This window comes from Somniosus microcephalus, chromosome 10 (assembly GCF_052327205.1).
Source record: "Somniosus microcephalus isolate GS21.2 chromosome 10, FLI_Smic_1.0, whole genome shotgun sequence".
Lineage (NCBI taxonomy): Eukaryota > Metazoa > Chordata > Chondrichthyes > Squaliformes > Somniosidae > Somniosus > Somniosus microcephalus.
In genome coordinates, this window is record NC_140996.1 from 165,196,885 (window position 1) to 165,220,664 (window position 23,780).

General features: G+C 45.6%; 1 protein-coding gene across 3 annotated transcripts in view; it reads left to right on the plus strand.

Moving 5' to 3' along the window:
• Positions 1 to 23,780, plus strand: part of elmod1 (ELMO/CED-12 domain containing 1) — a 118,051-nt gene that overhangs the window by 71,484 nt on the left and 22,787 nt on the right. The window lies entirely within an intron of this gene.

Below are 23,780 nucleotides of genomic sequence, written 5' to 3' on the forward strand. Positions count from 1 at the left end.
CTTAGCTGTGCAAACTTAACTATTTTGTTCCATTATCAGACTATTGTATTATTAATGAATCATTAAATTCCCAAAGATATCCTCTATTCTATTCTCTTACACTGGTTAACTTACGCATCTTAGCAAGCAGTTTTTGTTAAACAGAGTCAAAATCCTAACTTAGCATTATAAGATGGTTATTAGCGGTAATGGAAGAAACATCGGCGTCGTGCCTTGGTTGGCCAAATTAAAGATACAGTCAGTAGTCGTCCTAGCACACAAACATCAGACGGCTAGCCTGGGAAGCAAGGTCATATGTGACTGCCACTGTGCGGAATGTTAAAACATCTGCAAGGAATCGGAAACATTGGCAAATTTTAAGCATCTATCCAGCTACTCTAATACTAGTCTGAAGACACTTTATCTCAAGCTGTAATACAATCATCTAAACACAGTATTATTCGCGTCACAATTTCATTTGCGTAACCATATACATTTTAGGTACCCCTAATTTCTAATGGACTCCCCACCTTAAGAGGGAGAAAACTCTATTCGACACCTCATTTTTGATCCTGTACCAACCGTGCAAACCCTAGATTATTGGTTCGATGGTTCAATCCGTGTGTCTATTTCAGGTTAGTTAGTAAATGAATGTGAAGTGGAGACTTTCCCAGTATTTTCAGTCCACACACTTGAGGGGGTGGAGCAGTTTTCCAACCCCTCACTCAAATTCAATTCCCTGTTCCAGTGTTCCAATTCTGCCCCGCCCGGGGTATCCTCTGTTTCTTCTATCTTTCTTGATCTTACCCCATCTGGGGTCTCCTCTACTTCGTCTCAGACCTTCTCTTTCAGTGTGCTCAATTAATTTGTTAGTGCTGATTAGTCATAGGCATAAGTACACAATTGGCTTATGCGCCAATCGAGAAGGGTTCTCTTTTTTCATTTTATTTAAGGTCCTTCCAGAGTCGAGCCTCCTCTAATAGTCCAGTCCAGCGCTTAAGCCTCCTTAACGTAGTTTTTACTAAGCGGGTTACATACATCAAATACACTACCATTACAAGCTGGAGAACTACCAGAGCGTAGAAATAATTCAAAACCCAAGGGTGTACTGATATATTAAGTCCGATAGCCCACCAGTGTGAATCGCCCCCTATGCTGTCAATTTCAATATCTATTCTCGAGTTGTCTTACTCCAAAACATAAAAATGTTTTAGGGAGGAGTTCAGTCGCATCACGAGCTCACTGAAGCCCTCACACAACAGGGGAATGTTGTACCTGAATTGTGCCACATAATTGTGTAGCTCTTACTAAAGTATCTCATTTACTGTCAGTTTCACTTGAGCATAGGTTTTGATATTGAGTAAAACATCTTGGTTGATGGTTATGGGTAGATGTGGTGTGAAGCAGAAACTGGGGCGATAAATGGGACAGGTCCTGTTCGACCCGTAAAGCATGTTAGTTGCAGTAGTAGTGACATAGTAGGTTCCTTTTCCCTGATTATTTTACACACACACTGGTTCCTTCCTCAATCAAGTACGTTGTCATCATAGTCAGGGCAACATTGCACATTCTAGGAATCACCAAGGAAGAAGATGCTGCCATAGACATAGTGAAGGAGGAGGTAGAGGAGATGCTGAATGGGATAATAATTGATAAACAGGAGGTACTAGAAAGGCTGGCTCTACTTAAAGTAGATAAGTCACCAAGACCAGATGGGATGCATACTAGGACGCTGAGGGAAGTGAAGGAAGAAATCGCAGAGGTACTGGCCATAATATTCCAATCCTCCTTCGAAACTGGGGTAGTGCCAGAGGACTGGTGAATTGCAAATGTTACACCCTTTTTCAAAAAAGGGTGTAAAGATAAACCCAGCAACTACAGGCCAGTCAGTTTAACCTCGGTAGTGCGGAAGCTTTTAGAAATGATAATCAGAGACAAAATTAACAGTCGCTTGGACAAGTATGGATTAATTAAGGAAAGCCAGCACGGATTTGTTAAAGGCAAATCATGTTTAACCAACTTGATCGAGTTTTTTGATGAGGTAACAGAGAGGGTTGATGAGGGCAATGCGGTTGATGTGGTGTACATGGACTTCAAAAAGGCGTTTGATAAAGTGCCGCATAATAGGCTTGCCAGCAAAGTTGAAGCCCATGGAATAAAAGGGACAGTGGCAGGTTGGATATGAAATTGGCAAGTGACAGGAAACAGAGAGTAGTGGTGAACGGTTGTTTTTCGGACTGGTGGAAGGTATACAGTGGTGTTCCCCAGGGGTCAGTTCTAGGACCGCTGCTTTTCTTGATGTATATTAATGACTTGGACTTGAGTGTACAGGGTACAATTTCAAAATTTGCAGATGACACAAAACTTGAAGTATAGTGAACAGTGAGGAGGATAGTGATAGACTTTATATAGGACTTAGACAGACTGGTGGAATGGGTGCACACATGGCAGATGAAATTTAACGCAGAAAAGTGTGAAGTGATACATTTTGGTAGAAAGAATGAGGAGAGGAAATATAAACTAAAGGGTACAATCCTAAAGGGGGTGCATGAACAGAGAGACCTAGGGGTATATGTGCACAATTTGTTGAAGGTGGCAGGGCAGGTTAAGAAAGCAGTTAAAAAAGCTTACAGGATCCTGGGCTTCATAAATAGAGGTATAGAGTACAAAAGCATGGAAATTATGATGAGCCTGTATAAAACACTGGTTCGGCCTCAACTGGAGTATTGTATCCAATTCTGGGCACCGCACTTTGGGAAGGATGGTGAAGGCCTTAGAGAAGGTGCAGAAAAGATTTACGAGAATGATTCCAGGGATGAGGGACTTCAGTTACATGGATAGACTGGAGAAGCTGGGGTTGTTCTCCTAAGAGCAGAGAAGATTGAGAGGAGATTTGATAGAGGTGTTCAAAATCATGAGTGGTCTAGACAGAATAGATAGGGATAAACTGTTCCCATTGGCAGAAGGATCGAGAAACAGAGGACACAGATTTAAGGTGATTGGCAGAAAAACCAAAGGTGACATGAGGGAAAAACCTTTTTACTCAGCGAGTGGTTAGGATGTGGAATGCACTGCCTGAAAGGGTGGTGGAGGCAGATTCAATCACGGCTTTCAAAAGGGAGTTGAATAAGTACCTGAAGGAAAAGGATTTGCAGGGCTACGGGGAAAGGGCGGGGGGAGTGGGACTAGCTGAAGTGCTCTTGCAGAGAGCCAGCACGGGCTCGATGCGCCGAATGGCCTTCTGTGCTGTAACCATTCTATGATTCTAAGGAACAATCCCTCGTGGGTGTTCAGATTAGAGATCGAGTAGGAGCTTGTTTCCTCCTTCCTACTCATTCCGTCTCCCATCACGTTTGGTTCCCACTTCCACTCTGTCACCTTACTCGCGTTAGTCAGTGTACCTGACAGTCAAATCAAATCAAATCAACTTTCATTGTCATTGTTAGTGCACAAGTGCAGTACAACGAAATGTAGGCTTGCGGCTCCCGAGAGTGTACATTTAGATTGAGACATTTAAACATTCAACATACATTTGGCTTGTAATACATTAACATAAACATAACCATAATAAAGTGCATTGGCAGATGTGCAGGCTTTAGAGTTTATTTGTGGAGTTCAGTAGGATGACAGCCCTGGGAAAGAAGCTGTTCCTAAATCTGGTCGTACGGGTGCGAATGCATCTGTAGCGTCTCCCAGATGGCAGGAGGGCGAACAGACTGTGGCTGGGGTGGGTAGGGTCTTTGATGATGGACCGTGACCTCCGTAAACAGCGTTTCTGGTATATGTGCTCTATGGTCGGTAGCCGGGTGCCGGTAATGCGTTGGGCAGTTTTGACTACCCGCTGCAGGGCTTTCCGGTCATAGTAGCTACAGCTGCCATACCATACTGTGATACAGTTTGTCGGGATGCTCTATTGTGCAGCGGTAAAAGTTAGAGAGGATCAGGGGTGACAGGTTACATCCCTTCAGCCTCCTTAGGAAATATAGGCGCTGCTGGGCCTTCTTCACCAGAGAGGAGGTATTGAGGGACCAGGAGAGGTCTTCCGTGATGTGGACTCCGAGGAACTTAAAGCTGTCCACCCTTTCCACCACAGCCGCATTGATGTGGATGGGGGTGTGACTTCCGCCTTTAGACTTCCTGAAGTCCACAATGATCTCCACCAGCTTGGTGGAGATCAGTGACACATTGTAAGGCCACGGATAAGGTACCTATCGCCCTGTTTAAGACGGCAGGCAAGTTGGCATCAAAGTCTGCACGACAATAAACATGGACTCATTTGAGAGCCTTGCTCGAAGCTCCATGGAGACGGCCACTCTCTCCATGGCAGACATTCTCTCGATTCCCTGCATCACCAATCCATTAGTGATCGAGTTGGACTCTTCTTTCTGCTATTGTGGAAAGTGTGCGTTGCATGCCTGTCAGTATCTGGCTAAGTTGCTGATACACCTCTAGCATTCTCCTTCTCGGTGATAGCCCCCGGGGTTCAGCATCTGTGTCAGAGCTTGGAGAGGATGGGGAGTTTTCTAGCACACTGACTGTAATATCCAGATAACATTTCGTGCAAACACTACACTTGTTCTACATAATTGTGTCTGTAGTACAGTGTCTCACGAAGAACTGTTAAATGAATACAGTATTTGGCAACTACAAAACAAAGTGTTCAGTTGCTCTTACACTATCAGTAGTTGGAAATAGAAGCAGGAAATGCAAAAAAGATGCAGAGGTATTCTGTATAAAAAAAAATTGTTAGCATTCTACAAAACTGGTGCAGTGGTGATATAATATACAGATAATTATTTTTATAGTTATAAGCCCGATGTGGACTCTCCACAGCTGTCCCTGCCACCAGTGTCTGCTCGTGCTCACTTGCAAGATGTGAATCACCAGGTGAAACTAACTGCTTAAGTGGACCCACTGAAGTGCGAGTATTTGCGCTGGTGCATGGCTGTACATCCTGTGATGGTGCACCCTCAGAAGGAATGAGGTCTTCTAAGGAATCGTCATCATGCATGTCCTGCGACACTTGCTGAATGCATGAAATCCCTGGAAGACAAAAGGAAGGGATATGATTTAGTCATGGCAAAGTCACTATCTTGACAATCATCATACTCCGTCTTCTCATAGTTCTGTCATTGATTAAATAAAATCAGCATATGTGTCGGATATATTTGCAATTCTGCCACCAGCTATCTGCAAGTTCCCTTTCCATCTCTGATTGAGAGGGACGCAAATATGGCACATATCTCCAGGGCCTCCTCCTCTGCATCTTTTAGCTGGACTATTGTGGTGGGCCACCACCAGTCCTCGCCCTCTGACTTGCATTTTACACCCTCTTCTACATGGGGCAAAAAATAGACCTGTGAGTGAGTGAAGGTCAGGTGGATGCAGTGCATTCGGTGAGGGTGACGATGGGGCAGATGCTTTACATTGCATAAGGATTGGTGTGAGTGGCAACAGTAGATGGACAAATGGGGAGGTGATGAAGTGCATAGAAAGTGAATTCTAGGTGCTGCTCAAAGTTGAGTGGACGTGATGAGTGATGTGATGGAGTATACTTGGCAAGACAGAGTGAAAGGGGGCAGGGGCTTAAACCACAGGATGTAGGTGAATCAGCAAATGTACTCACTTTTCCTGACCTGGTTAGGTCATTAAACTGCTTCCTACATTGCATCCAAGACCGGGGCATAATGCTGCTCACCTCCTCAGCCACCTCCAACCATGCCTTCTTGCTGAGAGCTGCAGGTTTCTTCCTCCCATTGCTGGGGAAAAGTATGTCCCTCCTGCTCCTGACTGCACCCAGCAGTAATTCCAGGCATGCATCATTGAGTCTGCCCTTGCTCTATGTGCACCATCAATTGTGAACACCTCCAATTTTCATTTGTACATTGTTTAAATAGAGCTGCGATTGCGTCATGTGGATGCACATCACGCCCCCTGTGCAGCTTGGAGATGCGAAACACGGAAGTCAAAATTAGTTGCTTCGATGCATTTGTGATCACAGATTCTGACCCTTTGTGTTGACTTCCGAGTTTCGCCCACGCAATTCCACTCCTCCGGTCGGAAGCCACCTTCAGATTAATATCAGGGCCAATGTTTCTGCAGATTAGTTTTGAATTTACTACACTTCAAGCACAGGCCGTGTCTTCTGGTTTTACTGCACAATGTGAAACAGTTCGTCATGGTCTAAATGATCTCTTTCCTTTAGAATCCTAAAGACAGCATTTGTATCACCTCTCAACCTTCTCTTCTCCAGTGAGAACATGTCCAATTTACTTAATCGCTCCTCATAATCCAAATCCTTCATCCCCTCAATCATGCTGGTTACCCTCTTCTGTATCCTTTCAATAGCTTCTACTATGGCGACCAGAACTGTACACAGTATTCTAAGTGCAGTCACACCAATGATTTATAAACTGGCATGATTATCTCACTATTTTGGCTCAATATTGCCTCTTTAATAGGATTACATAGGATATATGGCACAGGAACAGGCCATTCGGCCCACTAGTCCATGCCGGCATTTATGCTCCACTCGACCCCCCCGTCTTTCCTCATCCAAATCTATCAGCATAACCCTCTAGTCCCTTCTCCCTCATATGTTTGTCTAGCCGCCCCTTAAATGCATCTATACTTTTCGCTTCAATCACTCCCTGTGGTAGCGAGTTCCACATTCTCACCACTCTTTAGGTAAAGAAGTTTCTTCTGAATTCCCTATTGGATTTCTTGGTGACTATCTTATATTGATGGCCTCTAGTTATGCTCTTCCCCACAAGTGGAAACAGTCTCTCTCTATCCACTCCATCAAAACCTTTCATAATTTTAAAGACCTCTACTAGGTCACCCCTCAGCCTGCTTTTTTCAAGAGAAATGGGACCCAGCCTGTTCATCCTTTCCTGATATGTATACCCTCGAATTTCTGATATTATCTTTGTAAATCTTCTCCCTGCACCCTTTCCAGTGCCTCTATATCCTTTTTATAATATGGCGACCAGAACTGTACGCAGTACTCTTAAGTGTGGTCTAACCAAGGTTCAATACAGCTTTAACATAATTTCCCTACATTTCAATTCTATACCTCTCTTGAAATAAACCCTAGTGCTTGGTTTGCTTTTTTTTATGGCCTTGCTAACCTGTGTCGCAACTTTTAGTGATTTGTGTATTTGTACTCCGAGAGCCCTTTGTTCCTCTACCCCACCTAGACTCACACCCTCCAAGTAATAAGTGACCTCCTTATTCTTCGTACCAAAATGTAATACCTCACATTTGTCTGTGTTGAACTTCATTTGCCAATTATATGCCCATTCTGCAAGTTTATTAATGTCCTCCTGTAATTTGTTGCAGTCCTCCTCAGTATTGACTATCCCCCCCCAATTTGGTGTCATCCGCAAATTGAGAAATTGTGTTTTTGATTCCAAAGTCTAAATCATTAATGTAAATTGTGAACAGCAGTGGTCCCAGCACTGATCCTTGTGGAACACCACTACCCGCCTTCTGCCACTGTGAATAGCTACTTTTTACCCCACTCTCTGCTTTCTGTCTTGAAGCCAGCTAGCTATCCATTCTGATATTTGTCCCCTGACTCCGCATTTTCTGACCTTGTTCATCGACTTATTATGGGGTACCTTATCGAAGGCCTTTTGAAAATCTAGATAAATGGCATCTACTGCATTACCACTTTCTACTCTGTTACCTCTTCAAAAAATTCAATTAGGTTGATCAAGCAAGACTTTCCCTTTTGAAATCCATTGCTATGTTTTTGGTTTCTAGACGTTTTTCAATTTTCTCCTTTAATAGGGATTCCATTATTTTTCCTACCACCGATGTTAAGCTGACTGGTTTATAATTCCCTGGACATGTTCTATCCCCCTTCTTAAATATAGGTATTATGTTAGCTATCCGCCAGTCCTCTGGCACTACACTTTTTTCTAACGAATTATTAAATATGTGTAGTAATGCCTCTGCTATCTCTTCCCTAAATTCTTTTAAAATGCGTGGATGCTATCGATCCGGACTAGGGGTTTTATCCTCTTTGAGTTTGATGAATTTATTTAATAATATCCCCTCTTTTTATTTTAAATGCACTTATCTCATTACCAATCTCATCATCCAATGTCATGTCCCAACATATAATTTGCTTTACTTAGTATCACCAAGTATTGTTGCTATAGCATCACTTTATTGCCAATCAGGACTCTCATCAGATTCATTTTCCATGCACAGTATTTTCTTTCCATTCAAGTAGTAGTCCCTTCTTGATTTTTGTCCCCTTGTGAAGCACTTTGCATTTCTCTGCATTGAATTTCATATGCCACCTGTCTGCCCAAATCCCAAGTATATTCAAATATTCCTGTATCTTATCTTCCTCAGCTTTGGAGTCTACCACCTTCATTAGCTTTGTATCATCTGCAAATTTAGTCATTGTGCTTCTGACTCCGAGCTCCAGATCATTTATGAAGATATAAAATAAAGGAGTTCCCCAAATAGACCCCTGTGGAACCCCAATTGGTACCATTATCCCAGGCTGATGAGAATCCCTGTACCACCCGTGGGTTCTATTGGTCAACTATTTACATACAGGCCATGAGACAGGGATTGTATGATGGGGATGTGGTGAGCTACAGGGATCTGGGGTTTCATTCATGTGAATCAGAGTTTGATGAGCCAGTCACGGACAGCCCGTCCAGAAGGACCATTGTCTTGCTGCCTCCTCCCTCCCTCCTGTTCCTCCTCCTCCTCACCCTCTTCTCTGCCTCGTCCTCCTCCTGAGGTGGTCCGCAATCCCTGCTGGCAAGGGCTGCACCCTCATGATGACCAAGTTGTGGAACATGCAGCAAACCACCGCAAAATGGGATACCCGCTCTGGCAAGTACTGGAGGGCTCCTCCCGAGTGGTCAAGGCAGCGGAACCTTTGCTTCAATAAACCGCTGGTCTGCTCGATGATGTTCTTGGAGGCAGCATAGCTCTCATTATATGAGTGCTGGACACGAGAGTTGGGGTTGCGGAGGGGAGTCATGAGCCAGGTGGAGAATGGATAGCCCTTGTCTCTAAGCAGCCACCCTCGAGCTTGGTGTGGTGGTTGGAAGAGTGCTGGCACACCAGTCTGGCACATAATGAAGGCATCGTGGCTGCTGCCAGGATAGCGGGCATTGACATTAAGGATTTGCTGTGTGTGGTCGCACGCCAACTGCACATTAAGTGAGTGGTAGCCTTTGTGGTTACGGAAGATCTCAGGATTGTTATGCGGTGCCCGTGGGTGCAGTCGATGGTGCCCTGCACCATGGGGAAGCCCGCTATTCTGGCAAAGCCACGTGCACGCTCATCCTGCTTCTCTCTGGTCCCTTCTCCTGCTGTAGAGAGCCTCAGTGACCTCCCAGATGCAGCAAGGGACAGCAAACTGTGAGATGTTAGCTATGTCTCCTGTTGCAGACTGGAAGGATCCGCTGGTGAAGAAATTGAGCGCTACAGTGACCTTGACTGCCACTGGGAGAGCCGTGGTCGCCCTGGTCTGAGGCTGGAGGTCTGGTTGCAGAAGGGGGCAGGGTTCTGTGACCACCTCCTTGATGAAGCGTAGCCTCCTAACACACTGCTCCTTGCTTAAATCGATATAAGAGATGTTAGATCCATGTGTTAATGGAGACACGGAATGCAGGAGTTGATTTAACAAGTGTTTACTGAACAAAGTCTGGAGGTGAACTAACTACACAAGACGCTATACAGGCTTATATACCCGAGTGGTCACTACTGGTACTACAGTACACAGGGGCTTCAAAAACATAGTTCCTCTTAAAGGTACATACACTACAATTCCTCCCCTTTTAGATAAATAGTACATAACATTTTAAGTAATCGTTAAATAACATTTTTACAAGAACAATAATCTACACATTTGCTGAAGTTAATCAATTACAAATTCAGTCTCTCTGGAGGCTTCCTGACTCGGTCCGGATAACGCCTCGGTGGTGTAGTAGGTTTCGGTGGTGTAGTAGGTTCTTTTGGCAAGGTCGATTCGGCTTCAATGCCAGTGTCGGGTTCATCTGGTTCCAGTATCACGGGATCGGAGGTAGATATTATGGGTATCTCTGCTTCATCACTAGGCGTATAGAGTTGTGGTGTAGGTTGTCCTTTTTCGGATGACTCTATGATTTGGTCAGCATAGCGCCTTATTATGCTTTCTCCAATGTCCACAGTATACATCAGCGGTCCTGGTCGTGTGCAAATAGTTCCAGGCTGCCATTTCTCGGTACAGTAGTCCCGGGCCAAAACTGGTTGACCTATCTGGAAGGTTCTAGTTGGCCTTTCGTTCATGCTTTGAAATTGCCGGTTCTCTACGTCCCTTCTGACGTTTGGCTTGACCAAATCCAGCCGGCATCTTAGTCTTCTATTGAAAAACATCATGGCGGGGGTTTGGTTTGTAACCACATGTGTTGCATTCCTGTACGCAAACAAGAAGTTATCTACCTTATGTTGTAGATTTATGTCTTCATTACCCATGGCCTTTATGGCCTTCTTGAAGGTCTGGACAAACCTTTCAGCTAATCCATTGGTGGCGGGATGGTATGGGGCGGACGTGTAGTGCTTAACCCCATTGTTTTTTAAGAACTTCCTGAATTCTTCGGATACAAATTGCGGTCCATTATCAGAACAGATCTGTTCAGGCAGCCCATTCCTGGCGAATATGGTCCTTAATACTGTGATGGTTTTTTCCGTGGTGGTGGAGGACATCTTTATTACCTCCGGCCACTTGGAGTGCGCATCCACCGCGATTAAGAACATTGAGTCCATAAATGGACCAGCAAAGTCAATATGTACCCTTTGCCATGGAGATGAGGGCCACTCCCATGGATGTAGAGGGGCTTGTGGTGGGGCGTTTTGGACCTTCTGGCATCCTAGACAGCTCTTGGTCATTTCTTCGATGTCTCCATCTATACCTGGCCACCACACAAACGCTCTGGCTAAGTTCTTCATTTTCACTCCACCCAGATGCCCCTCGTGAAGCTCCTTTAGCATTTTATCCTGGAGTTTGGGTGGAATCACCACTCTGGATCCACACATCAAGGTTCCTCGGCACACTGACAGCTGTTCTCTTCTTTGCGAGAATGCTGGCAACAGTGGTTCGCCATGTGCTGGCCATCCCTTCACCGTTAAATTGTAGACTCGTGAGAGAGTCGGGTCATTTCTCATTTCCTTTTCAATGGTAGAATTTGTCACCGGTAGACATTCCACTGGTCGAGTGGAACATCTCCACTGGGTCAACTGTAGGCGCCTCTTCTACCGCTGGCAACGGTAGGCACGATAACCCATCAGCATTCCCATGCTGTTTTGTTCCTTTGTATTCTATGTCATATTGGTGTGCGCCTAGGAAAAGGGACCACCTCTGTAGCCTTTGCGCTGTCATAATGGGAACGCCCTTTTTAGGGTTGAATATGGAGACGAGGGGTTGATGGTCAGTCAACAAGGCAAATTTTTGTCCATGTAGGTAATGGTTGAATTTCTTCACCCCCCACACCAGGCTGAGTGCCTCCCTGTCGATCTGGGCATAGTTACGCTCAGCTGAGTTCAATGAGCGTGACGCAAAAGCTATCGGCCGCTCCGAGCCATTAGGGAATCTATGCGATAATACCGCTCCCACGCCGTAAGGGGATGCATCGCACGCCAGTCTGATTGGCAGTGATGGGTTGTAATGAGCCAACACTTCCGTTTGTAGCAGTGCATTAAGAGGGTGCAGAACCGTTGACAAGTTCGGTAAAAATTTATGATAGTAATTTATTAATCCCAGGAACGACCTTAATTGTGAGACATTTTCAGGCGCGGGGGCTTTTACGACCGCTTCAATTTTTTCAGGTGACTTATGCAACCCTTCTTCGTTAATGACATGGCCACAATATGATATTTGTTTCTGGAAAAATTCGCACTTGGGGCGATTTGCTCGTAGGCCCCGTTCTCTCAGCCTCGTGAGCACCTGCTCCAAGTTGGCACGGTGCTCGTTGTCGTTTTCTCCTGTTACAAGGATGTCATCTAGGTAGTATTGAGTCCCCGGAATCTCTTGCAGGACTTGCTCCATAGCTCTTTGCCAGATAGCCGGAGCTGATGCCACTCCGAAAACCAGTCGATTGTACTGGTACAGGCCTTTGTGTGTGTTTCTCGTGAGATACCTTTTAGAGGCCTCCCCAACCTCCATCTGTAGATATGCCTGTGCTAAGTCAATTTTGGTGAAACGTTTCCCTCCGGATAGTGAGGTGAAAATATCTTCTATCCTCGGAAGAGGACACTGTACCGTGTGAAGAACCGGGTTTACAGTCACCTTGAAGTCCCCACAGATGCGAATTTTTCTCTGTTCTTCAGATTTATCATTATTCAACGCTTTCTTCATGACCGGGACGATGGGTGTTGCCCACTCGCTCCAATCTACCTTGGATAACACGCCTGCTTTTTCCAAATTCTCCAGCTCTGCCTCGACGGCTGGACGAATTGCGTATGGCACCGGCCTTGCCTTAAAAAACTTGGGAATTGCCGCATCTTCCACTTTTATTGAGGCGGTGGCGCCTTTCAGGGTTCCTAGTTCCTGTTGAAACACTTCTTTGGCGTTAGCCAAGATTTCTTTTAATCGTCCAGGTATGACGTCGTCATCATTTTTTTTTCTTACTGGTCACCGTCAGTGCCTGAATGGAGTGCCAGTCTAAATGTATCTCTCTGATCCATTCACGTCCCAACAACGGTGGACCACCATCTTGCAGAACGTATAAATGCAACTTCTGTATTTCCTTGCCGTTGTATACAACAGGCACCCTTATTTTCCCTCTGGGGTATACTTTCTGCCCCGTATATGTCTTCAAGATAATGGATGTGTCTTTCAAAGGTATATGCGGAAATAGCCGCTCGTAATCCCGTCGACTTATGACGGTCAGAGCTGATCCTGTATCTAGCTCCATTTTGACTGGGGACCCCGCTATCATGAGGGTAACCCAAATGGTCTGGTAATCTTCTTTGGCAATTACATTATGTAATTTGAGACAGCTTAGTCTCTTGTTTCCGGAGTCGCTATCGCTCTTCTGGTCTTCGGAGCTACTGTCCGTCATCATTTGTACCTTTCTGTACTTTTCCTTATTGACCTTTTTACTGTCAGCGGATTTTTTTCCAGATCTGCATACACGTGCAGTGTGTCCCATCTTTCCGCATTGCCTGCATGCTTTGTCCTTGAACCAGCAGTCCCTCTGGTCATGGGTGGATCTGCCGCAGCGATAACATCTCTCGAAACCCCGTGTCATTTCATGGGTGCCGAAGTCCTGTGGCTTTTGCTGTATCTCTGCAGCTCCTCTTGCTGCTGCTTCGTATGATACAGCCACACTGAAAGCCTTGTCCAGTGTCAAATCTTTCTCAGAAAGTAGTCTTTTCTGTGTTCCTTCGCTTAGGAGACCGCAGACGAATTTGTCTCGTAGAGAATCTGCCAGTCCTGCCCCGAATTGGCAGTGCTTTGACAGTTTTCGTAATTCGGTGAGGTAATCAGCGTTACTTTCATTCTTGTGCTGATTCCTCCTGAAGAATTTGAATCGTTCCGCTATCAGCAGCGGTGTTGGGTTTAAGTGCTCCTGTAAGGTATCAACAATCTCCTTAAAATTCTTCTCCATCGGTTTGGCTGGAGTGATCAAGTTTCGTAACAGCCCGTATGTCCTTGCACCCATCAGATTGAGAAGTACCGATGCCTTTTTATCATCCGCTACTTCATTCGCCTTGCAATATACCTCCACTCTTTCCACATATGTGGTCCAATCCTCTATATCACTATTGAAAGCAGTAATATTGCCAGTCTTCGGCATCGTGAAAATCCAAAATGGCGCCTCCCGCGCTTTTCCTTCTTCCCCGCCGAGTCAAGATGGCGCCTCCCGCGCTTTCCTGCCGCTGCTGCCAACGCTGTTCTCCGCGGTTCCCGTTGCGACCTGCAGCTTTTCGCGGTATTTCTATTTTTTTTTAATATATATCTTTTAAATAGTTTCTCCGTTACTTGGAGAACCGTTCCCATCATGGAGCGGACCCTCTGGGACTATCCCCTCCCTCTGCTCGGTCCGAACGCCGACCTGCTTTGCAGCACCGGCCGCCTCCTGAGTGTTCCACCCTCTCTCTCTCTTTGCTTCTGCTTTCCGACTCGCTGCCCGGCCCCGCTGCAGAGCCACCCGATCGAGCCCCAGCCCGCCGCAGCCCAGGAAGGATCAGTGCACTACCTGCCACCAGCCCGTTTAGCTGGTGAAACCACAGTTTTTTTGTTGTTGTTTTTTTTTCTTCTTGCTTCTGGCTTTGACCTTCGTCTGAGGAATCGATCTCCTTGAGGTGCTGCCGAATTGCAGGTAAGTTCGTTTCTAACTCGTCGCCACTGTTAGATCCGTGTGTTAATGGAGACACGGAATGCAGGAGTTGATTTAACAAGTGTTTACTGAACAAAGTCTGGAGGTGAACTAACTACACAAGACGCTATACAGGCTTATATACCCGAGTGGTCACTACTGGTACTACAGTACACAGGGGCTTCAAAAACATAGTTCCTCTTAAAGGTACATACACTACAAGAGAAGTGCTCTCTGAAGAACCTCGGTAGTTAAGGCCTCCTGTTGAAAGTTCTCCTGGCCCTCCTCCTCCGTCTGCGCGCATCTCCTCATCTTCTTCGCTGCCTCCACCCCCTCTCCCGAAGATACTCAAGTGCAAGGGGGGACTGCCAGTGGAGCCCCAGGACTGTGAGTAAGTGTTGTGAGCAGAAGCCTTTAAATAATAATGCAGTCGTTCTCCACTTGCAACAAGACTCCCCGTTACCTCAGAACCTTGAAAGAAGTTTATAAAGCTGCTGGAATTGCAGAAAGTTGCACAGAGCCAGTCAAACTGAACAAACATGTCAGCTGCAAGTGATTGCTAATGATCCCTTCAAATACCGCTGCTGGAGCCTCCTTCCTGCTTGCCAACGCTTGCTCAGCTCGTCGTATGTAAGGCATGCCGGTAAGTTGAACGGCAAAATCCAAGCTCGTAGATCGGGCGTAAAGTGAATGTTGCACACACACTGACCTCATGATCTGCTTCATTTCCATGAGTTTCGCAATCACTGATATCAGCAGCGCTGCCAGCCATCTGAAAATGCCAGCTGGTGGAAGAGTGGAGGCTGCCATTTTTTTGCTCGATTATGGCAGTAACAGGTGATGAAAAACCACCCAATTTCTAGGCCTCAGTGTTTTAAAATACTTTACTTCAAGGTGGAGGATATTGCCAGGATAGCGGGCTTTCCCATGGTGAAGGGCTTCATCGACTGGATCCACGTGATTTTGCAGGCACCATGTAACAATCCTGAGATCTTCCGCAACAGCAACCACTCATTTAACGTGCAGTTGGTGTGCGATCACGCCCAGCGCTTCCTGATGGTCAATGCCCGCTAACCTGGCAGCTGCCATGATGCCTTCATCCTGCGCCAGTCTGGTGTGCCAGCACTTCTATAATGAGAGCCATGCTTCCACCAGAAAGATCATCGAGCAGATCATCAGGCTACTGAAGCAACGGTTCCACTGCCTAGCCCGGGTGCACTTTCGGGCGCCCTTTCCTGTCCTCCTGCTCCTACAATGTACTCCCTCAGTGGCTGCACCTTGGCTGGTTGAAGGCTGCTGAGTTTCCATGGGGGAGACTTCAGATGGCCTTGCAGGATGACCTCCAGGAGCTCTGGCCCTCGAAGGCCCGGCTGCAGACTGCACTACCTCGTCATGGGCGGCAGCAGTCTGGGCTGGCTGGCTGACCGGCAGCAGCAAGGGCAATGGTGGGAACAGGAATGCTGAGAGGACAGCAGGGTCCTGACCCACTGCTACGCCCTTGGGGTGGCGCCTAGGCATTACAAGCAATCTATTGGAGCACAGATTGCTGGGCTGCTGCGACATCCTGCAAGCCCTGATCGACCATGGTAAACCCAGTCACAATGGCAGCAGTCTGAGCTTGAGTGGCATCAAGCAGAGACCATATGACAGCGGTCTGAGCATGGGTGGCATCAAGCAGAGACTGCATGGGAGCAGTCTGAGTTTGGATGGCACCAAGCAGAGACTGCAGGAGAGTGGTCTGCGCTTCCGCTGCAGCATTAAGACGTTGGGCTGTTTCTGCTTGTGCTGCAATGAAAGCTGCGATATAAGAACATGAGAAGTAGGAGCAGGAGTAGGCCATACGGCCCCTCAGGCCTGCTCTGCCATTCAATAGGATCATGGCTGATCTGAACCTAGACGCACGTCCACTTCCCTGCCCTCTCCCCGTAACCCCTAATTCCCTTATCTGCTAGGAGACTGTCTATCTCCGTTTTAAATCTATTTAATGTTGCAGCTTCCACAGCTCTCTGGGGTAGCAAATTCCATAGATTTACTACCCTCTGAGTGAAGAAGTTTCTCCTCATCTCAGTTTTGAAAGGGCAGCCCCTTATTCTAAGATTATGCCCCTAGTTCTAGTTTCACCCATCAGTGCAAACATCCTCACCGCATCCACCCGATCAATCCCCCTCACAATCTTATATGTTTTGATAAGATCGCCTCTCATTCTTCTGAATTCCAATGAGTAGAGGCCCAACCTACTCAACCTTTTCTCATACATCAACCCCCTCATCTCCAGAATCAACCGAGTGAACCTTCTCTGAACCGCCTCGAGAGCAAGTATATCTTTTAAATAAGTAAACCAAAACTGCACGCAGTATTCCAGGTGTGGCCTCACCAATACCCTGTATAACTGCAGCAAGACTTCCCTGTTTTTATACTCCATCCCCCTTGCAATAAAAGCCAAGATTCCATTGGCCTTTCTGATCACCTGCTGCACCTGCATACTAACTTTTTGTGTTTCATGCACCAGGACCCTCAGATCCCTTTGTACTACAGTACTTTCCAGTTTCTTGCCATTAAGATAATAACTTGCTCTATGATTTTTCCTGCCAAAGTGCATAACCTCACTTTCCAATATTATATTCCATCTGCCAAATCTCTGTCCACTCACTTAGCCGGTCTATGCCCTTTTGCAGGTTTTTTATGTCCTCCTCACTCACTGCTTTCCCTCCCATCTTTGTATCGTCAGCAAACTTGGATACGTTGCACTCGGTCCCTTCCTACAAATCATTAATATAGATTGTAAAGAGTTGGGGTCCCAGCACTGACCCCTGCGGAACACCACTAGTTACTGATTGCCAGCGCGAGAATGAACCATTTATCCCAGCTCTTTGTTTTCTGTTAGATAGCCAATCTTCCACCCATGCCAGTATATTACCCCCAATCCCGTGATTTTTTATCTTGATCAGTAATCTTTTGTGTGGCACCTTGTCAAATGCCTTTTGGAAGTCCAAATACACTACATCCACTGGTTCCCCTTTATCCATCCTGTATGTTACGTCCTCAAAGAATTCGAGCAAATTTGTCAAACATGACTTCCCCTTCATAAAACCATGCTGACTCTGTCCTATTAAATTATGTTTATCCAAATGCTCTGTTACTGTTTCCCTAATAATGGACTCCAACATTTTACCAACCACAGATGTTAGGCTAACTGGTCTATAGTTTCCAGCTTTTTGTCTACTTCCCTTCTTAAATAAGGGTGTTACATTAGCAGTTTTCCAATCTGCCGGGACCTTTCCTGAGTCCAGGGAGTTTTGGAAAATAATCACCAATGCATCCACAATCCCTACCGCTACTTCTCTCAAGACCCTAGGATGTAGGCCATCAGGTCCGGGGGATTTATCCGTCTTAAGTCCCATTATTTTACCGAGTACCACCTCCTTAGTGATTTTAATTGTGTTTAGCTCCTCCACCCCCCCCCCCCCCCCATTGCCCCCTGTTTGTCCAGTGTTGGGATATTTTTAGTGTCCTCTACTGTAAAGACTGATACAAAATATTTGTTCAGCGTCTTTGCCATCTCCATGTTCCCCACCACTAGTTTCCCGGTCTCATCATCTAAGGGACCAACGTTTACTTTAGCCACCCTTTTTCTTCTTATATAGCTGTAGAAACTCTTGCTATCTGTTTTTATATTTTTTGCTAGTTTACTTTCATAATCTGTCTTCCCTTTCTTAATTAATCTTTTAGTTATTGTTTGCTGGCTTTTAAATGCGTCCCAATCTTCTATCCTCCCACTAGATTTGGCTATTTTATATGCCCTTGTTTTCAGTCGGATACTATCCTTTATTACTTTACTAAGCCACGGATGGCTGTCTTTTCTTTTACTCCCCTTTTTCCTCAGTGGAATATATTTATCTTGAAAGATGTGAAATATCTCCTTGAATGTAGACCACTGCTCTTGTACCGTCTTACACTTTAATCAGTTTTCCCAGTCCACTTTAATCAATTCTACTCTCATACCTTCATAGTCTCCTTTATTTAAGCTCAGTACGCTGGTTTGAGATCCAACTCTCTCACCCTCAAACTGAATTTGGAATTCAACCATATTATGGTCACTCATTCCAAGGGGATCCTTTACTAGGACATTTTTTTATTAATCCTGTCTCATTACACAGGACCAGATCTAAGATTGCCTGCCCCCTGGTTGGTTCAGTTACATACTGCTCAAGGAACCCGTCCCTAATACACTCTATGAACTCTTCCTCAAGGCTGCCATGCCCAATTTGATTAGTCCAGTCAATATGAAAGTTACAATCCCCCACGACCAACAGAGTTGCAACTGCTAGGAGGCCTATAGACTACATCACGCGCACCATCATGTCTGGGTCACCACGGTCTCTTTGGGAGTCTTCCATCATTTCCAGCCTGGAAATCCTGGGCTCCAAGCTCTGCACAGAGCCTTGTGAAATGTTGGAAGCAGACACCTCCATGCTCCTTGACATTGCCAAGAGTCTCTCTAGCAGTCTTGCGATTGCACCTAGCAACTCAGTGTGCATGCCCATCACCCTTCTTCTGAAGGCCGCTCCATCGAGGTTCTCATCTGAGTCCTGTGCAGCAGAACTCGCCCTCCAAGGAGCTGCCCCCCAAGCTACCCTTTCGTCCTGGCTTTGTTGCAACCCACTCGTGCCCGGTGCCTCACCCTGTGCAGATCCCGCTGCTACAATAGCCTCTAAAGTATCTGCAGTGCCAGTTTCTGAGCTGGTGTCTGGGGGTGGCGGATGCAGTGACGCTGTGTCTTCTTCTTCCTCTTCTCTCCCCTCGCTCTCGTGCATCGCCCCAGGAACAGGCTGCTCAGGTGCTTGTTGTTGATTATCTGAAAGCAGAAAGGCACAAGAGTCGGGTTATAATGAGGGGAGGGGGGCGGAAGCAAGATATGCATGCATGCAGCATCAATAGCTTGAAAGTGAGAAGAGATTGTGGGATGAGGAGCAAGTGGGATGTGAGAAGAAGGATTAGGAGTGACCATTCTGTTGTTGTCCTCGAGGGGTTCAACCTCGCCGGATGCCAGGGCCTCTACGATCTGCCGCCCAATTATGTCCAGAACACACTCCTCCAACTGGTTGTGGATGTAAGTCGGCCCCCTGCTTGTCTGCCGCTGCTCCCTCCGGTTATGTGTGACCTTGGCCTGCAAGAGAAAAAGAAGCATGTGAGTGAGTGTAGGGCAATGTGTTTGGGTGATGGGCCTGCCATAGTTGAATAGCTGTCAGGTGTGAGACGTGGGTGTGAGTGTTGCAGCAGTTGTAAGGTTGAGAGAGCAAGGTGAAGCTCTGTGAGGTGTGAGTGGTGATAAGTAGAGATTGTTGGCAGGTGAGTGCTGGGGATGTGGTGCATTGAGTAGTGTGTGAGGCTTGTGGTGCAGATGGTGGGATTTGGCATTTGCTGAAGCCTTTACTCACCTTGACCACTCATGTGAGGTCATTAAACTTCTTTCGGCACTGGATGGCCGACCTTGGCACCACAGTGCTGGCCATGACATGGGCGGCTATCTTTTGCCACAGCCTTTGCAAGGTGTGTGGCGAGGGCTTCCTTCCAGTCTGTGGTAAGAGGAGAGCCTGCCTCCTCTCCACGGCTATAACCAGTGCCTCCAGATCAGCGTCGGAAAATCTCCAGGCTCTCTCCCTTTGAGGACGCTCTGCCAATGCTTTGAAGTTCCTTCTTCTTCTTCTTGCAGCTGCAGTTCCAACTGGCTTGACAATGAGGTGCTGTAGCATCAGTGCACCATCCCTTTAAGTAGTGGGAAAAGCCTGTGCCAAATATGATTAGGATTTAGACTGGACTCGATATTGGTCCACCTGTTGAGCGTTAAGCCAATGAGCAGCAGTTTAGCGCCGAAATCAAGACTATAATCATGTTAATGCGGACTGAGCATGAATTTTGTGTGCTACCTAGACCATTTTGCAGTGGTGCAGCTTAACATCGTTAGGCCTAAACACTGCCTGTTTCGTGACGATATACTGTACCGAATTATGGAATAAACAATGTTCCCGTTTATCTCACAGAATAAGGTGTAAAAGTGTTCTTGCAAGTTCTCAAATCAGAGTAGTAATTATAAAAGCTTTCCTAAAATAGCCAGTTATTAGTTACAGTGACATTTTGTGACAATGTGTATCACAAGAACAAGGTGACTCAATGGTGCAATCTGCCCCTCTATCGGACTCTGATTATTTTTGGTGTCACAAATACTCCATTCTCAGTGCTGCTAGTGTTTGCTTTGTAAGAGTTTATGGACTGAAATTCTTCCCTGTTTTTAAGTGGAAGGTTTACTATACATTTTTTAACCGGGCTAATGAGATGGATGGATCTTTAGACAGCTAACAAAGTGTAACATCTCTTCAGTGTCTGGGTAGCCGAGTAAAAATTCCACATTGCTCAAGGTGGGTAGAAATTTTCATTGTGTGTCCCTTCCCCAATTTCAGCAATCTCTAAATATACGTCCCTGCCGGCACCCCCTGCTGTTCTGCCACCAATTTCTTCCTCGTTCCTCAGTCCCACCTGTCTACCATCAATAGCCACTAATCCCTCCTCTCTGGAAGTCACTCCCTAAATCCCACCAGCTTGCCAGCTCCCTCTCTGCTTCCAAATAATCCTAATTTTCACCCATGCTTTTAGCTCAAGCTTATAATTTCTCGTTTCCGCCTAAATTTTCCATACTGTACTGTAAAATTCACCTGTATGTGAGGAGCGCTACAGAAATGTAACTTGTTTATGCTGAAAGACTTTCTGTCGAAGAATTTTCTCTAATAATTCATTTGGTGCCCCTGAAAGTCTCCTGAATTATTTAGTGTCCAGAGAGTCTTTATTGGTACAGTTCTGCCTGATCAGAACAAAAGCCATTGGACGTTAAGGATATTTAACAAGAACAATCAAATTAGCAGAAACAGACAGTATGGGGGGAATTTTAACCCCCAAGGATGGGGTTGGGGGTGGGGGGGGAGATTAAATTTTTTTTAAAAGGAGAAACCCTACCCCAACCTACCTCCAACAAGTCCACTTCCGGTTTTAATGGAGGCAGGTTGGGGGTGAGTGGCTAACCAGCTCTCCGGAGACAGGCCGGTCATTAAAATATTTTAATGAGGCTGCTGCCTAAGATTCTATCTCTGTTCCAGATTTAACACTTGCTGGGCATTGGGAAACTCGGCAGCTGAAGGGAGGTAGGAATGGCTGAATGGAACAGCCTTTCGAGCACTGCTCGTGGGCCAGGAGGAGCAGGAGTGCTTCCCCCCCCTGCCCTGGCCCAACAAGCTTACTTGCTTCCATACCTGCGATCGTACTGCCGTGATGGGGCCGCCCACCCCCGCGATCGGACCCCCCCACCCCCCGTGATCTGCCACCTCCGATGTCCGTCTCCTCCCCCCGAGGTGTCTGTAGATTTGTTAAAAAGAACATGATGGTGTTGTTAGAAGAGGATGCAGATATGAACAAGAATAATTCTTGGGCAACATGTTGGTAAAAGGGATTGTGGTTTTAATGGTTGAAGGAATTAGAATGTAACAGCAGACAGGGCAGGGGTGCTTGATCTATCCTTTTACAGATTTGTTTACCATATGGTACATTGGACATACTGAGTACATGCATGTTTCCTGTGAGGATTCAGACTGTTCTTAATGAGGAGGCTGGGGCACGGGATCAATTACTGAATGAAGCACAGTGACTTCCATAATTATCTCAAGGCCAAGTTCATCAAAGACACTAGGTTATATTCTTTTTCTGAAAAAAAGTTTGCTGTATGTCCTTTCAAATCTCTTATTTTGTTATTTTTTCCCTTTTGAGCTAAACAATTTTGCTACATTTCTTGTGCCCCAATGACAGCATCTGAAAGAAAGTCAGAAGATTTGAGTGACGAACAATCATTTTTGTGTGCACTTCAAATTTTGTCAATTTTTTCCCTTTAGTATATACTGAGGCTTGCTTGTAATAGGGGCCAAGAGGTAAAATGATATAATTATGTTGATTTTACATTTTATTTGATTCTTTAAATATATTCCGAGTTTGAAGTCAGCCCACCCGGTAGCTGCCTGGAGTGCTCGTATTTTCCATTTTATTGTCTCAGAGTCATAAAGAGAGAAATAGCGCAACAGAGTGGATGGTAATTTGAGACAAACAGGGAGATAAAATTAGAGAAGGGGAGGACGTAGAGACTGTTAGAGATAAATAAAATAAACTATTTTGAATTTTGTACATGAGCAATGCCACAGAAATCAACTACTATATAATAACTTAGCTGCAAAGCAGTGCAACAATTAGATATGTTGAAAACAAGCCTTTTATCTATCTAATCACCTATTTGAAGTGTAGCTTAGTGTACATATTGTTAAAAGACTCTCCTGGGGACCTAATATGCTCTAATCGTCATTTCGAACAATGGGCTAACCAGTTGGATATGGTATTGTGGCTTTGCATGGCTCAAGGGGAGATCTTGAAAGTATTTATTGGGATATAAAGTGGCATCGGCCCTAAGTTATGATTTGTATCAATACCTGGTGGAGGCTAACTTTGGATTCTTCAAGACAACACTGAGAAGGGATGAAGGGCACCCTGGTCTTTATTGGCAGCAAAATTTCAATACAGGTTAAGCTTGTGGCAAATAAGACAAGTTTTGGTTTGGAACACCTAGGTATTCAGTGGAAGAGCTTCATTTAGTCTACGAGGTTCAGGACCAAGTGGTAAGGTGAATTTGTGACAAACCAGAAATGAATGCAGTGAGGGAGGCCTCTAGCCTACACCTATTTATCACTGAGCATCCTGCCAAAGCCCCTTGCATGAGAACCTGGATTAAGCATTTGGTGATAAGTAAATCTGGTACACAGTATTGGACTTGAACAGCAAGAAGGCTAGCATATTGGAATCTTCCTTTGTAGTTTTTTTCCACCAGACTGAAGGATTTGGTACCTGTCATTATTTAGGTTATAGGGAGGCAAGCAGTTGCTACTAATGGAACAACAACAATTTGCATTTATGTAGAAAGAACTTGCATTTATATAGCACCTTTCACGACCTTGGAATATCCCAAAGCGCTTTACACCCGAAGAAGTACTTTTGAAATGTAGTCAATATTGTAATGCAGGAAACGCGGCAGCGGGTTGGCTGCCGGCCCCCCTGTCCCACCTCCGTTAAACCCAGAAGTGGGCGGGTTGGGGTCGGATTTGAGATTTAAAACATTTTTACATCTCACCCAACCCCAACCCACCTACTTTTGGGGGTTAAAATTACTCCCTGTGTGTCAGAAATATTAGGGGAGGAAGAGAAGGGTATATGCACAAGCAGAAGCTGAAGTGGGAGCTGAAAATAAATGGAAATTTAAATATTTGAGCCATAACACTACCTGTTGTTCTCCACTCTCCCCTTTGTTTTGATCAGTCCTGTAAAGAAACTCATCTCCTTTCTCTTTTCAGTTCTAACTAAGGGTTTCTACCTAAAACATTA